This window comes from Pyxicephalus adspersus, chromosome 3 (assembly GCF_032062135.1).
Source record: "Pyxicephalus adspersus chromosome 3, UCB_Pads_2.0, whole genome shotgun sequence".
NCBI classification, from domain to species: domain Eukaryota; kingdom Metazoa; phylum Chordata; class Amphibia; order Anura; family Pyxicephalidae; genus Pyxicephalus; species Pyxicephalus adspersus.
In genome coordinates this window covers 155,553,064-155,567,857 of record NC_092860.1, presented here as the reverse complement: position 1 = coordinate 155,567,857, position 14,794 = coordinate 155,553,064, and positions in this window count along the sequence as shown.

Genomic DNA, 14,794 nt, shown 5'->3' with positions numbered 1-14,794 from the left:
ATTCTGTGGCCAGATCTTTTTGGAAAAAATGTCCTATATCCAGAAGTCATGGCTAGTGACAAAAACTAGTGTTTTGGTTCATATTGAAGTTGGAAGAGGTAGGAAATGCAATGAGAGTGACCTATATAGCGTAGCCACAACCACATGTGTCACCTTTACGATATTTCTCACCACGTTTTGAAGGCCTTCATTTTTTAACACATAGAATTTATTACAAACCAAATTCCAATCTTTGGTGCCTCCCCCCCCCCCCAAAAAAAAAAAAAAAAACATCTATCAATCATAGAAATAAGCCATAGGATATATGTAGGAATGTATCTGATTGGTTAATTCCAGAAATACCATATGGTACCAAAAATTGATGTTTTGGTTAGTTAAAAAAATCTAAATATATGATGGTGGCACATGTAGCCCAATGTTTGTTCTTCTAATGCTTATTGTGTGGCCCGTTCTTGATTTGTGGCCATGTTTCTTTTTGGAAAAAATTAATATATTTCAAATGTCCGTATGAATCTCGTGGCACGGAAAAATGTGCACAATAAGTGTTGTGTTCAAAAATGTGTCTAAATAAGTGTGTCTCCTAGATTGTAAGCTCTTCAGGTCAGGGTTCTCTCCTCCTGTGTCACTGTCTGTATCTGTCAACTGTATTTAATGTACAGCGCTGCGTAATATGTTGGAGCTATATAAGTCCTCTTTAATAATATAATAATAATAATATAATAATAATAGTATTAACCTTTAAAAAATGAAAAAGAAATACATTGAGGGTGACATGTTTTTATTCCTCCAGCTGGTATCCTGTGGCAAGTCTCTGATTGGTGGACACGTAATTCTTTTTAGGAAATATAAAATTTCTCATGGTCAGAAGTACGTCTTGGCTCAAAAAATTCCAGTTTTGGTTTCTTTTAAATTTTATGTGTTACGAAAGGTATCTAAAAAAGCCTCCAATACATGGAAAGGGGAAGGTGGGTGACACTCGTAACTCAATTTGTATTTTTCTGCTGTGGTCTATGATTGGTGACCACGTTTCTTTTTGGAAAATATAATATTTCTCATGGCCAGAAGCAGTTCATGGCTCAAACAATTCGTGTTTTTTGTTGCAAAAGATATCTAAGTAAACTTCCAATACATTAAAGGAAATGAGGGTGGCACATGTAGCTGAACTGACATTCTTCTGCTGTGGTCTCTGATTGGTGGACACTTTTTGGTTCTTAGCGTTTTGGTTTGTATTGAGCGGGTGAATGTATCTCCAGAAATCTTCGGCTTCTGTCCCCGTTCCTCTCACCGAAGGGAAGTCAAACAGGCCAATGTCATATCTGGGTTGTGTTGGCCCGTGGCCAGCGGATTAAAAAGTTGTCATAGCCGTGGCTGCCAACCCAGCTACATAAAAACTTTCTTTTTCAATGGTTTGTTGAATTTTCCCCCAGACACAAAAAGCTCTTTGAATCTCCTTCCTTCCACTTCCCTCGTTATCAGGGCGATAGGCTGGGAACGTACGGCGGATGTGGAGATACCGAGACCAGGCCGGAGGTGTGCACACTGTCAGCTCCACATTACAAAGAACCACGGGCCCTGGACACAACAGGCGGTATGACGCAGGAAGAGGGGGCAGATCAGAGCGCTGCTGTAACGCAGAGCTGGACAGATATCAGTGAGGGATGATAACGTGGGAGCGAGTGACATGAACCAGGAGGCCGGCTGGACACGTAACAAGAACCAGGAAGTCCCTACCTTTTCATGAAAGAACCTACAGCTCAGCTCAGAATTAACACTGAACTATAAAAGAGCTCTGCAGCCACTAATACAGCAATATGTGGATGACCTAGAGCAGTGTGATACCTGGATGTGACCTGGTAGAGTAGGGCTGGAGTGTGAGAGGAAAAAGCAGCACAAGGAGCCAATCACTTCATGTGCTGACAAGGAGCATACTGATAGGGGGAGAGAACAGAGTGATGAGCTCAACCCTATGCTGCTCTTTTGTTCACTGTCTGGACAGCCTCTATTTTGCCATGTTGTATCCGTTTTGTCAAAATGTATTTGAAAATAAAAAAATAGTATAATATAAATATGTCATAGTATGTTTACATATAACAGAGCAGTGCTGTCTATAATTCAGCACGTGTATGGAGCCTCTCATCAGGCCTGACAACACACAGTATTTTTGTGGCTTGAGTGGTGTCAGCCTGCCCAGGTGGGAGGGGCCTCAGTACTGCATCTAGAAGTCCTCAGCCATGATGGGAGCAGTGGGTTGGACCTTGGGAGGGGCTATGCAAATATTAAAATGACTTGATTGGTTGGGATCTGCATGCACACCACCCCCCAGGTAACGCCCACTTGTGATGCTGAGCCTCAATGATTGAAAGAAAGGGGGTGGGCAGTCAGGCTGGGGAGGGAGGGGCTAGATGATGCTGGACGTCCTCCAGCCAGGAAATGAGGCGGATCTCTATCTGACTTGCTGCAGCATCTAATGCACATTGTGAGAAAGTCACAGTGTGCAGGGAAATCAAAGGAAACTTAAGTATGGGAGAGGAACTGTACAACTGAAGGGAAGGTTGGAGGGCAGATTTATGGAAGTGGAGGCTGAAGGGTAGATTTAATGAAGGGGAGGCTGAAGGGCAGATTTAATGAAGGGGAGGCTGGAGGGCAGGTTTAATAAGGGGAGAGGGGCTGGAGGGCAGATTTTATAAGAGAAGGGCTGAGGGTGGATTTACTGAAGGGAGGCTGGAAGGCAGACAAGGTGCATGAAGGATGGAGGGCAGATTTTATGAAAGGGGGACTGGAGGGCAGATTAAATCAAGGCAGAACTGGGTGGGTGGGGGTAGAATAATAAAGAAGGGTTATCTGGAGGGCCGTTATAGTCAAGAGAAAGCTGGAGGACAAATATAATAAAGGAGAGGCTATGGGGACTCATTATACAGACCCCCCCCCCCTCATTGTACACCCCTCTTCTCCCCTGCTCATTCCTTGCTCTCCTGGCTCTCCTCCATTTCCCATTTCCCCTGGGATCATGGGGTGGACTGATCATTACTCTGGACAGTTTTATAAGCTCCTACTTGTTACATCACTTCCTGCCTCAGTGACCCCGACCTGCAGGAGGTAATTAGCTGTCCCTGGGGTCTCCCAGAGCTTATGAGGCTTTGGTTTTGGAATGCTGTAATGTACATCTGCTCGGTCATACACCGACTCCAATCCTAGACGTGAGAAATATACGATTCATGGCCGGAGGAAATACAAGATGGAAGATTTATGGGGAGCCCGGAATGTTCTGCACGGCATTCGGAGTCTGGTGGTCACCTTCTATAGGATCATTATATAGAATATAGAGAAATAAAGAAGAACCCCCTATTGTCACCCTATATCAGGAAGTGCTAAAATACACACCTTCATGGCAGGATCACCATTGTGCAGATTTATAATGATTAGAAATGACATTTTGCTGGTAAGATATTTAGTGATTCGATTTGCTTCTACTTTTAGGATATCGGCAGGCGGTGATGGGAGCCAAGAATCTGAGCGCTGCGACATCCTGCTTCTCACCTCTTCTGCCTGTGAACAATACGAGGAGATGAGATTTCTCTTCCTGGAAGCGAGCGGCTCATCTGCATCGCATTTGGCAGTGGCGGCGGCCAGGTGCAACGAACGCGGAGTCGCTGGCACGCACCGACCCCCAACACCAGAACTCCTTCCTGCGGCACGCATCTTCCCGCTTTTTTCCTGCATCTTCCAGGTCCTGGGAGAGTTTTTCGTTCTCTCACACCAGAAGCCAAAAAAAAAAAAAGTCTCTGGCTTGTCGGAGTGACAAGGAAGCTGTTTTCAATTACCGAGCTGGAAAGTCTCCACCGTGGCTGCCGCTGCCAAGATCCCCATCCCAGCGTCTCCGATCAGATCGATGTGAGTGCCGGGAAGCTTCGGATGAGCCGCAGCAAGATCCACAGCAAAATAATGCTGAAAACGCTCCTGGTGCAGGAATGGCCGATCAGACTGTCAATAAAATTATTATTATATTATAAACAAAGTTATATATAAAAAAATTCAGGATCTGGGGTCCACCACTGCGCTACACGGTCCATACATGCGCCCTTTATTATTGGAGGACAGCAGGTCATGTGACTTTGACACTTTTGTATTCCCTAGTTTGGCTGGTCTCAAATCCTGAAACCGTCACAGCACACATTTCTAAATCTGCATCATTTAGAAATGCTAAGGAACCGCCATGATTCCATATTTTGGCTGCATGAATATTGATCTCTACTGAGGTCTATGGCGTTCTTAACTTTCAAGATGGCAAGGGACTATGATAATGCAAGCTGAGGCAGTAAAAACGAAAACCACACCTCCCCATGGTAGCCCGGAAAAGAACAATTCTAATGAAGGTGTCCCCCTTTGTGCCAATTGCCCCAAAAACTATGTTGCCTGAAGCCCATGAAGGAAAAACACCCACATTTGCCATCCCAACCACTCCTAACCATTCACAAATGTTTGGTGAACAAACACACCCTAGGGCGTCCCTCAATTCATGATGTTATGATGACCCACCTTGAGAACTTGATTCCCTATAAAGACCTCTTAGGTAATGGGTTAGAATTTGGTGTGGAACACTTCTGACAGCCAATAGACAGGCTCTACATCACCAGGAAATGATGGACCCTACGAGAAGGACCCTCCCTTATTAGAGACAAGAACCTGGTCAGCCACATGACTACTCATTTTGGGTTAGAATTTTTCCAGATGGAATATCATATCTTCTAGAATCTCCACTGAAAAGCCTAGTTCCAGCCAACCACCATGACCAAATGAGGGTGCAACCTATCCACCATGGTGAGCTCCAAACTGGAGCTTAAACCACTGACCTTGAGCAGAGACACGAACTAAGAAAAGTCATCACTTTTTGTCATCACTCGAAAGGTTTCACCTTAACCCAAAACTAAAGTAATGGAGAAGGTGACCGGTTGACTTGTTTAGTTTTTCCAAGCACGTCTGGTATAAATTTGCAAAGGTCTACAAAATTATGCAGAACATGACAGGTCTTGAGGTTGCTCAGTAGCAGCGCGGAGTTTGGTGAACGTCTGGAAGCTGATAGGTGAAAGTGTAAACTGATGAGTAGATCTAAGGAGCTCTATCCTCCGGAGAAGAGGAATTCCTCCACGCCATGTATATGGATAGAAGGATGACAGCCATCATTGCCACATGTGGTTTGTAGGCCGCCCACAGGTCTATACTGGTGGCTGAACCATCAAGGTGCAGAACATCAATCACCGATATTAGGGAAAACCATCTCTCTCCTCACATTCCCGTGTGTCCCTGGAGAGGAGTGCCATATTGGAGTAGGAGAATGACTTATGAAATGGCTGTGGTGAATGATTCCCCCAGGGTTGGAAATCAGGTCTACAAGTCTGCTAATTACTAGTTAAATCAAGGTTGGGTTTGCTAAAAGGAGCCACAAAACCAAGAAAAGTCAGCTGACTTCTTAAAACAGATGTTTTCAAAAATTTAAATCAAGGACAGGTTTAGGTTTGATCTTCTGGAAACTGGTCATATGACCAACCTTCTTCTCAATAAAAAACAACACTGAATGGACCACAATGGTGTCATGTCCTTTGGGTTTTTCTTACCAGCTCAGGCATGTCAGATGGTCCAATCTGGTTCAGTGGCTTGCACGTGATTGGGTATTTGTTGCATCATCTATGTTTTTTTTATACTATTTGAATTTTTATGTAAAATATATTTATAAATTTCACTTTATTTATTGTAGTTTTTGCTTTTTTTTTTTATTAAGAATGTATTGTGTGAGGGGAGATCCCAGTAAACATTCCTGACAACAAGGCTTCATCGCCAGAAGTGTCCTGGTGTCGCCAGTGCTACTCAATGTTATTCAGCCTTGAACCCCACCATGGGTTAATTGACCTGGAAACTGGCCTATTTCTCAAGGACCAGTACCATGCTTGTGTCCACAGTTCGTACCTTGCTCAAGCATATGTCCAACTTTTGGAAGAGATTTGGTTCGGTGATACCAGTCTTATGGAGCCTTCTGCTTTCAACATAGTCCTAGCAAGCTTTCCTATTTATCAACCACCAATGACCACAGTTAGAACTTACCTGTACTATATCCTACCTAACATCCCTTTCTCCAGCCCATTTCGAAGTCTTTAGAAATGGAGTCACCATGTTCTGTGATGTTGCCAGTTCTATGGAGCATTCTGCTTCTACCATAGGCCCAGGGAGCTTGCCCCTTTCTCAGCCACCAGTGCCTCCTGGAGGGATATCACCCCCATGACTGAAAAGTACAGAGAGAACTGACTATCACCATATCTCAGCTTTCATTCCTTTCTTCAGTACATTCCTAAATCTTCAGAAGGGATTCACCAAGTTATTTGATGTTGTCATCAAATGGCAGAACGTTCTGCTTCTACCATAGGCCTAGCAAGTTGGCCTATTTCTCAACCAGTGCCTTCTAGAGGGGAGCCACCTCCATGACCACTGAAGAGCACAGTTCTAATAGAACCAACCCAAACTATATCCCACCCTCTTTCCTTTTCTGCAACAAATTTCCGAATCACCAGAAAGGAGTCACCAAATGCTTTAGTGTGGTCAGTCCTATGGAGCCATTGGCTTCTACAATGGGTTGTAATGCCTACAAAAATGGCCTCCTGTAGGGATGGTGACCACAACAGGGATTGTGACTACAGCAGAGTACAATTCCAGACAGACCTGATTTATACCATATTTCATTTTTCTCCAGAACATTTCCAGTTCTTCAGGGAGTCACCAAGTTCTTAAGTGTCTCCAGTCCTATGGGACCTTCTGCTCCTGCCATGGGTTGACTAGCCAAGCAACCTGGCCTATTTCTCAACCACCAGTGCCACCCAGAAGGGGCATCTTGCCCTTAACCACAGCAAAGTACAATTCCTGACAGACCCAACCATTACCATATCTTACTCTCCATCCCTTTTTTCTGTACATTTCAAGGGAGTCACCAGGTAGTTTGGTATCTCCATTCCTATGGAGCTTCCATCATGGGTTAGCAGAACTACCAATCTGGCCCATTTTTCAACCACTATTCCCTCCCGGAGGAACTCCACCATTGGGCACAGCCAAATACAGTCCTGTGGACCCAGCACACACCATAAGTCCCATTCCTTTATTCTATGATTTGGCACATTTACACACTCATACAGGTTCTCTTCTCCTATTTAATCCTTAATTAATCCTCCTTAATAAATGGAAAGTTGAAGGCCAAGCAAACATCAAAATGGAATCTCCAGCACATTTAGTGACCTGAACAACACAATATCACAACTGCTAATTATAGGGTGTTTTGGCTTGGGGCAGCACCCTACCCCTGACACTGGGGCATCTGGGATTTCTCGGGTCCCCTCGCTCTGCCTGGGGGAGTACAGAGGAAGATGAAGTCCTCTAGGAACCTTAGGTAGATGTTCAAAAAGTCCCTCAGAATAATTCTCAGGAGGAGATTCTGGTGAGTTCTTTTTTCTCGTTTTCCATCCATTAATTTTACCTCTTATCTTCTTAAGCCAGGGCCACTCATGGAGCCAATCAGCCAATAGGGAGAGCCAACCCCACCTTGTTCCCAATAAAACTCTACATGAGACTCCAATGGGACACAATGAGACTACACATTGACCAGAATAGGGTTTTTTTTATTGGAAAACAGCTTATCATACAATTCTATCCATACCTACAGACCAACCTTCTGCACCCTCCAATGATCAACCAATGGAACTGGTCAATGTACCTAAGGTAAGTCCCAAGGGAAAGAGGATTCATATATCTGAGCCTTGGTTTGCTTTATACAATACAACTTTGTCCACAACCTGCTGACTGGGCAGTGAAATATCATCATAAAACCAATGAGGTCATCAGCTCAAGTGTCCTCCAGTCAGCAAGCTCCCAATGTTAGACTGAGAGCACTGCAGCTTGCTTTTAATGGCAGCTCAAGTCCTTGAATACCTTGCTGGAAATTATGGGGGGTTTGTTTGCAGAAGAAGACGTACATGGGGCCACAGCCAGGAATTTTCAAGGCTTCCTGAGATTAGGAGGAGTGATGGTCAGATCAGAGAGGCCGAATGCAGAGCCATCAGATTCCCCTCCAGACACTTTCCTGTCTAATACAACATGGGGGCCATTCTGTGTGTCACCGGACACAACGAGCCTTTTATTCCTGACGGAAACTGGCTTCCTGTCTGTGTTTTATTATTGATACCGACAGCCATCAGAGGATGGGGAGATCTCATACCCAGCCAGAGAAAAGATTCACAGCCTGCTTGGTGAATACTTCACTTCATTACAAGCTGGATTAAAGAGAACCTGTCATTATTCAGAAATCCTGACATTTTACCTTTTACTGTAACATGATAAGAGGTTGCAGCAGGAGCTGATCTGTGTCAGACATTTGTGAATACCAAGACTTATAATATTGTGTCATTGCCGGGCATGCATGGGGTCTGGAAAGTAGGAGATGACCTGGAGGGTTGGGTACTTTGCATGGTCCTGTATCTACTCCATTTCTAAAGCCAAAATCCAGGAAACCCACAGATGAAACACATACATAATAATCATTTTATCTGCTAAACCCTTTGTATTCCTGTCCAGCCAGTTCTGAGATTTGTATAGTTCTACCACAGAGGACTTCCCTGTCTGGTGCGACGACAGACCTGATTTTTTTCTCGCTTTTCCCCCACCTTCTTACAGTACAGTGAAAGGAGAAGCAGCAGATTGGTGAAATTTTCTCTATGTCACTTTGCTCTCTCCTTCTATCAGCATGCTTTTCGGAAATGAGCACAGCAGCACACCAAGTGATTGGCAGAGTGGCTTTGGTGGGGAGGTCTTTTTCTTGTGTCCCATTGTGCAACATTGAAAATTTACATAAGATGTTTAAGGGGTGCCATGGGAGTTCCGGTAGTATTTAAACCAGACCTGGAAATAGTAGGAGGAGTAGTGAGCACACCTCCCCCCGATAATAAAAATAGGTGGACATTAGTTGGGTTCCCATTATAAATGCATTTTTCTAATTTTAGGTTTACAAAAAGGCCAAAGAAAATTTGGAGGACTCTTTCAAAGATGAGGTCCTATCCCTCAACTATGGGCTCAGCCACTGTTGAGGGAGCATGGTGGTCTATCATATAGGTATATATATGTGTGTGCCTTCTCAATCATGGGCAGCCATAATCTATGTCCATAGTTTGGGACATACCCACAGGTAATGACCATATAAGGACATATGTAGGGTACATATGTGATGTAGTGTTGTACGTAGGAGACTTCCAAGGTTCCAAAAAGTCCCCCACCTGCTGCTTCCCCCCCCCACATCATTCGGAGTACAGGTTCTGGAGATGAAGCCTCTTGCATCTGCTCACTGCCCCTACCTCTTTCCTGAACAGCCAGGTCCCATGCCAGGGTTTGGTCTTTTTCCCAGTGCCTTACCATCATCCCTACCCACAAGTAACGGCCATATAATGACATATGTAGGGTATGTAAGTAAGTGTTGTCCATAAGAGACTTCCCAGATTCCAATAAACTGCCCCAATCCACAGATCCCCACAACATTCGAAGGACTGGTCCTGGTAATGAGGTCCCGTCCCTCAACTATGTGATCGGCCACAGATGAAGGAGCATGGTGGTCTAGTATTTTAGTATAAATATGGAGGAAGAGGGCCATATGCTCACTTCCCCACCCTATTTCTTGGACAGCCAAGTCCCGTGCCAGGCTTTGGTCTTTTTCCCGGTGGCATACCAGCATCCCTACACACAGATAAGGACAATAAAAGGACATATGTAGAGTCCATGTGATGGAGTGTTGTATGTAAGAGACTTCCAAGATTCCAATAAGCCCCCCTCATCCACAGACCTCCATACTTGGATGACAGATTCTGGATATGCAATCACATCGCTCAGCTATTGGTCGCCCACTGTTGAGGAAGTATGGTGGTCCTGTATAATAATATATATATATGGATGTAGAGAGATGTACGCTCTTTGCCCTTTTATTTTCTGGACAGTCATGTTCTTTTCCAGGGTTTGGTCTTACTCCTGGAGCTGTAACCAACAGTAATGACCATATGTAGAGTACATTTGTGATGGAGTGTGGTACCTAAGAGACTTCCATAAATCCAAGGAGCCCTCCATCCACAAACCCCACAACATTCGAAGGACAGGTTGTGGAGATGAGGCCCCAGTTCTCAACAATGGGATCGCCCACTTTTGAGGGAGCATGGTGGTCTTGTATATTAGTATATATATGGAGGGAGAGAGGCGTACGCTTACTAACCCCTCTCTTTCCTGGACAGCCATGTTTCATGCCAGGGGTTTGGTCTTACTCCTGGGGTCGTAACTAAAAGTAACAGCCATATAGGTCTTAATGTATGGTACACATGTGATGGTGTGTTGTACATAAGAAACTGTCAATATTCCAATAAGCCCCCCAGTCCAGAGACCTCTACATTAGGAGGACATGTTTAGGAGATGTGGTCCCGTCCCTTAACTATGGAATCACCCACTGTTGAAGGAGCATGGTGGTCTAATATATTAATATATTTATTGAGGGAGAAGGCATATACTCCCTGTCCCCCTTCTCTTTCTGGGAAAGTTAGGTTTTACTCCCGGAGCCATATCCACAATTGAAAGCCATTAAAGAACATATGTAGGGTACGTATGTGATAAAGAGTTGTCCAGAAGACAATTCCAAGATTCCAATAAGCCCCTCATTCACAGACCTCCACAACATTTGGAGGACAGGTTCTGGAGATAAGGTCCCAAAACTCAACTATTGAATTGCCCACTGTTGAGGGAGCATGGTGGTCTAATATAATATTATATTTATTGAGGGAGAGGGCATATACTCCCTGTACCCCCTTCTCCTTCTGGGAAAGTTAGGTTAAGAGTTTGGTTTTACTCCTGGGGCCATATCCACAAGTGGAAGCCATTAAAGGAACATATGAACGGTACGTATGTGATGGAGAGTTGTCCAGAAGATACTTCCAGTATTCCAATAAACCCCTCATTCACAGACCTCCCCAACATTTGGAGGACAGGTTCTGGAGATATGGTCTCAAAACTCAACTACTGAATCGCCCACTGTTGTATATTAGTATATATGTAGGGGGGGGGGTCATACGCTGACTGCCCTCCTCTTTCCTGGACCACCAGGTTTCATGCCTGTACCCCGGAGTAATGACCAATAAAGGGCATACATAGGGTACACATAGGTAAGAGCCTGGAAACCCCATATTATGTATTCTGTAAGCTCGAAGATGGGGATCAAGTTTGATACAGATTAATTTGGCTTCCTCGGGGGGTCATCTTAGGCTACAATTCTCACTTACCTATTGGTTACCCTTAGACATGTGACTTAGGCAGGTAGGAAGAAAGCAGGGTGTACAGGTGTATAGAAGTGTGCGGAGGGTTTTCCAAATGTTCCCCTACTTCATTCTATGACATGCATACGGACCCGAGCACATTTTTTATCTTTTATATCTGCTCGGAGTTCAGCTTTAATCGTTAGATTGGACACAGACTATGGAAGTTCCCACAGGAAGGGACGCGAGGCAAGGTGTGAAACATGTTGTATTCCCTCCCTGTACAAAATCATGAGGGTGAATGAAGATGGGACTTAATGACTTACTCCTGGAGTCCAGCATCCCCTCTTCCCACGGTCTCCCCCCTCATCCTCTGCCTCCCCGGCTTGTTACCAATTTTCTCCTGCTGCTGCAATTGTCATTTTCTTATTTTTTCCCGAACGTCGCTTGGTGGGAAAGAATGCGTGTTTGGAATTAAATGCAGGCTTCTGCTCCCACACCGTCCGAAACAACTTTTTATGGCTTGTCCAGGGTCCAGGTTCTGACTCATCTATGTAATATTGTGCAGGAGATATATCGTTACCATGAACCGAGCGGCGGATGTAATCATCGGCACACATGTGGTCACCGCACCACTCTCACTCTCCAAAAATAACACATGGGCCATGGTGGGGGCTTATTTACAGAATATTTAAAGGGGAACCACAACCAAATGCAACCCCAACACACTTTAATACCATGCATAATAGAATGTGACCTGAGGAAGTAGAATGGTGGGAGCCCCTTGTAATAGGCACAGCAGGTGTACAGACCCGGGACCCCAGTACAGGATGGTAGTAACCCTTCATAATGGGCACAGCAGGTGTACAGACCTGTGAATCTAGTACAGGAAGGTAGGAACCCTTCATAATGGGCACAGCAGGTGTACAGACCCCTTCATAATGGGCACAGCAGGTGTACAGACCCGGGACCCCAGTACAGGGAGGTAGAAACCCTTCATTATGGGCACATCAAGCGTACAGACCCAGGAACCCAGAACACAGATTGTGTGAACCACTCATATTGGGCACAGCAGGTGTACAGACCCCAGAACCCAGTACAGGAATTGTGGGAGCCACTTATAATGGGCACAGCAAGTGTACAGACCCAGGAACTTAGCACTGGAACAGCGTGAGACCCTCATAATAAGAGTAGCATGGGTGCAGACCCAAGAACTTTGAGGGATAGAACTTTAAGGGATAGGGGGAACCCTTCATATTGGACACAGCAGGTGTACAGACCCAAGAACACAGCACAGGATGGTAGGAACCCCTCATAATGGGCATAGCATGGGTGCAAACACAGGAACCTAAAGCATAACCCTTCATAATGGGTACAGTAGGTGTAGAGATCTGGAAAGCCAGTGCAGGAATGGTGGGGACCCCTTATAATGGACACAGAAATGGAGAGAGTCCCTCATATAAGGCACAGTAAATATGCAAATGCCTCACAAGTGGAACATCAAAGGAACTGATTAGGTGGTAGGGCCTGGGATCCTCACTACTATGGCTTCACGACGAGTTCCCAGGATATGCAAAAGTTCACCAAATACTTTGCAGGTTCACCACAAACTTTGCAAACTTTGAACTTTATATAAGATTTGCTACACTGTTCATTAACTGATCCCAGGTAGGTCCCCTTTATTCTTAACAGGTGGCTATGTTCTTCACCAGCAGCAGAAGACCCTTTAGTTGTATGGTGTGCTCCATGTATGATCGGTACAAACGGGACATGGTCACATGATAACATTTAACGGCTTTCTAAGTATTGGCACTCTGCTTACCACAAAACACCCTATTGACATTGTGATCATGGGATGTAATGTGTGTAATGGGCCGTGTCTTACAGAGTGAAAACATTCACAGAGTCCAAATCAATATAAGTCATTGGACAGAAGGCCATCTATCACATGGAATATCAGCACACGTAAACCGGTGAAGGATCTCAGAGGGCTTTGGGTAAAAGCCTCCATGTCTCTTGTTCCTTATTCACATCTAAGGAGATGGTTGGTTTTCTATTGGTCTAAATCTACTTTTTAAGATTTGAAATGGACACCGGTCTTCAATATTTTCAGCTTAAATATGTAATTATGTTGCAGTGCAATTATCTTGTCACTTTCTATATCCTCATTGGGATTCCTGGTAAAGGGGCAGGATTTTGGTGTACATCAGAGTGCCTGAGGAAACCTCATATTTCAGTCACAGAATTAGGAATAATTCAGTTTCCTGACCCAAAGAATCAACAGAAAACATATACACACACACACTGTCTGGGGGCCACCATCTCCATTGGCCTGCTGACAAAGAGTAACATCCAAGAACTGTCTGCTCTCTGCTCCAAAGGTTCCAATAAAATACAAATTTCATTGTATTTTATTACATACCTCTGTGATTCAACTAATGTATTTATTATTCAGTCATTATATCTGGAAGCTTTCTTTATAAAGTGCTGATTGTTTCTCAATGTTTATAGGGCAATAACACCAAGGAGAACATTCCCAGTCTGTCTTTATAATCTTGTTATATTTGCCTTTTCTGGCTACATCCGGGCTGTTTCCAGTTTGGTATTTGTATACCAACAAATGCAGTGTGCTGTCTGGTGCATTTAGCTTGGATTTAAAATCAATTTACTTTTTTCTTGTCTCTCCGTAAACTAGTCCTTGTCTCTTTATTACTTCTTTCATGCTTCCTCCTGACCCCCTCCTTAGTTTATGTTTAGTTTTAATCTTTTTCTAAACTCCTTCTAGTCTTCTTCCTTTTCACCTCCTCCTGGCCCCGCTTTTGTCTCATCCATACTTGTTTTCTCCTAAACTGCTCCTTGTCAAATCTTTACTTCTTTCATGCTTTCTCTTAACCATTCTTGTCTCCTTCTTAACTCCTGTTGTGTCATTCTAGTCTTCTTCTAAACTTGTTCCTGCCTCCTTCTGAATTAATTTTTACCTTTTCTCCTCCTGGCCTTCTTCTTGTCCACCACTGACCTAATCTCCTCCTGACTCCCTTTTTGCGTTCTCCCTGACTTCTTTTTGTTTTCATCCAGTTTTCTGAACTCATTCTTTCCTTTTTCCTTTTTAGTTAATACTTGTCCCTCCTAACCTCCTTCTTATCCACTCCTGACCTAGACTTCTTCCTCACTTCCTTATTGTCTCCTCCTGGCCTCCTCCTCTTTTCCTTCTTATCCCTTTCTTCTCCTAGCCTTCTCCTCATCTCCTTCTTCCTTCCTGTGTTTTCCTAACCTTCTCCTCATCTCATTCTTGCTAACCAGCTTCTCCTGTCCTTCTCCTCATCTCCTTCTTCCTTCCTGTCTTCTCCTGACCATCTCCTCATCTCATTCTTCCTTCCCAGCATCTCCTAGCCTACTCGTCATCTCCCTATCTTCTCCTGGACTTCTCCTTGTCTCCTTCTTCCTATCTGTTTTCTCCTGACCTTCTCCTCATCTCCTTCTTCCTT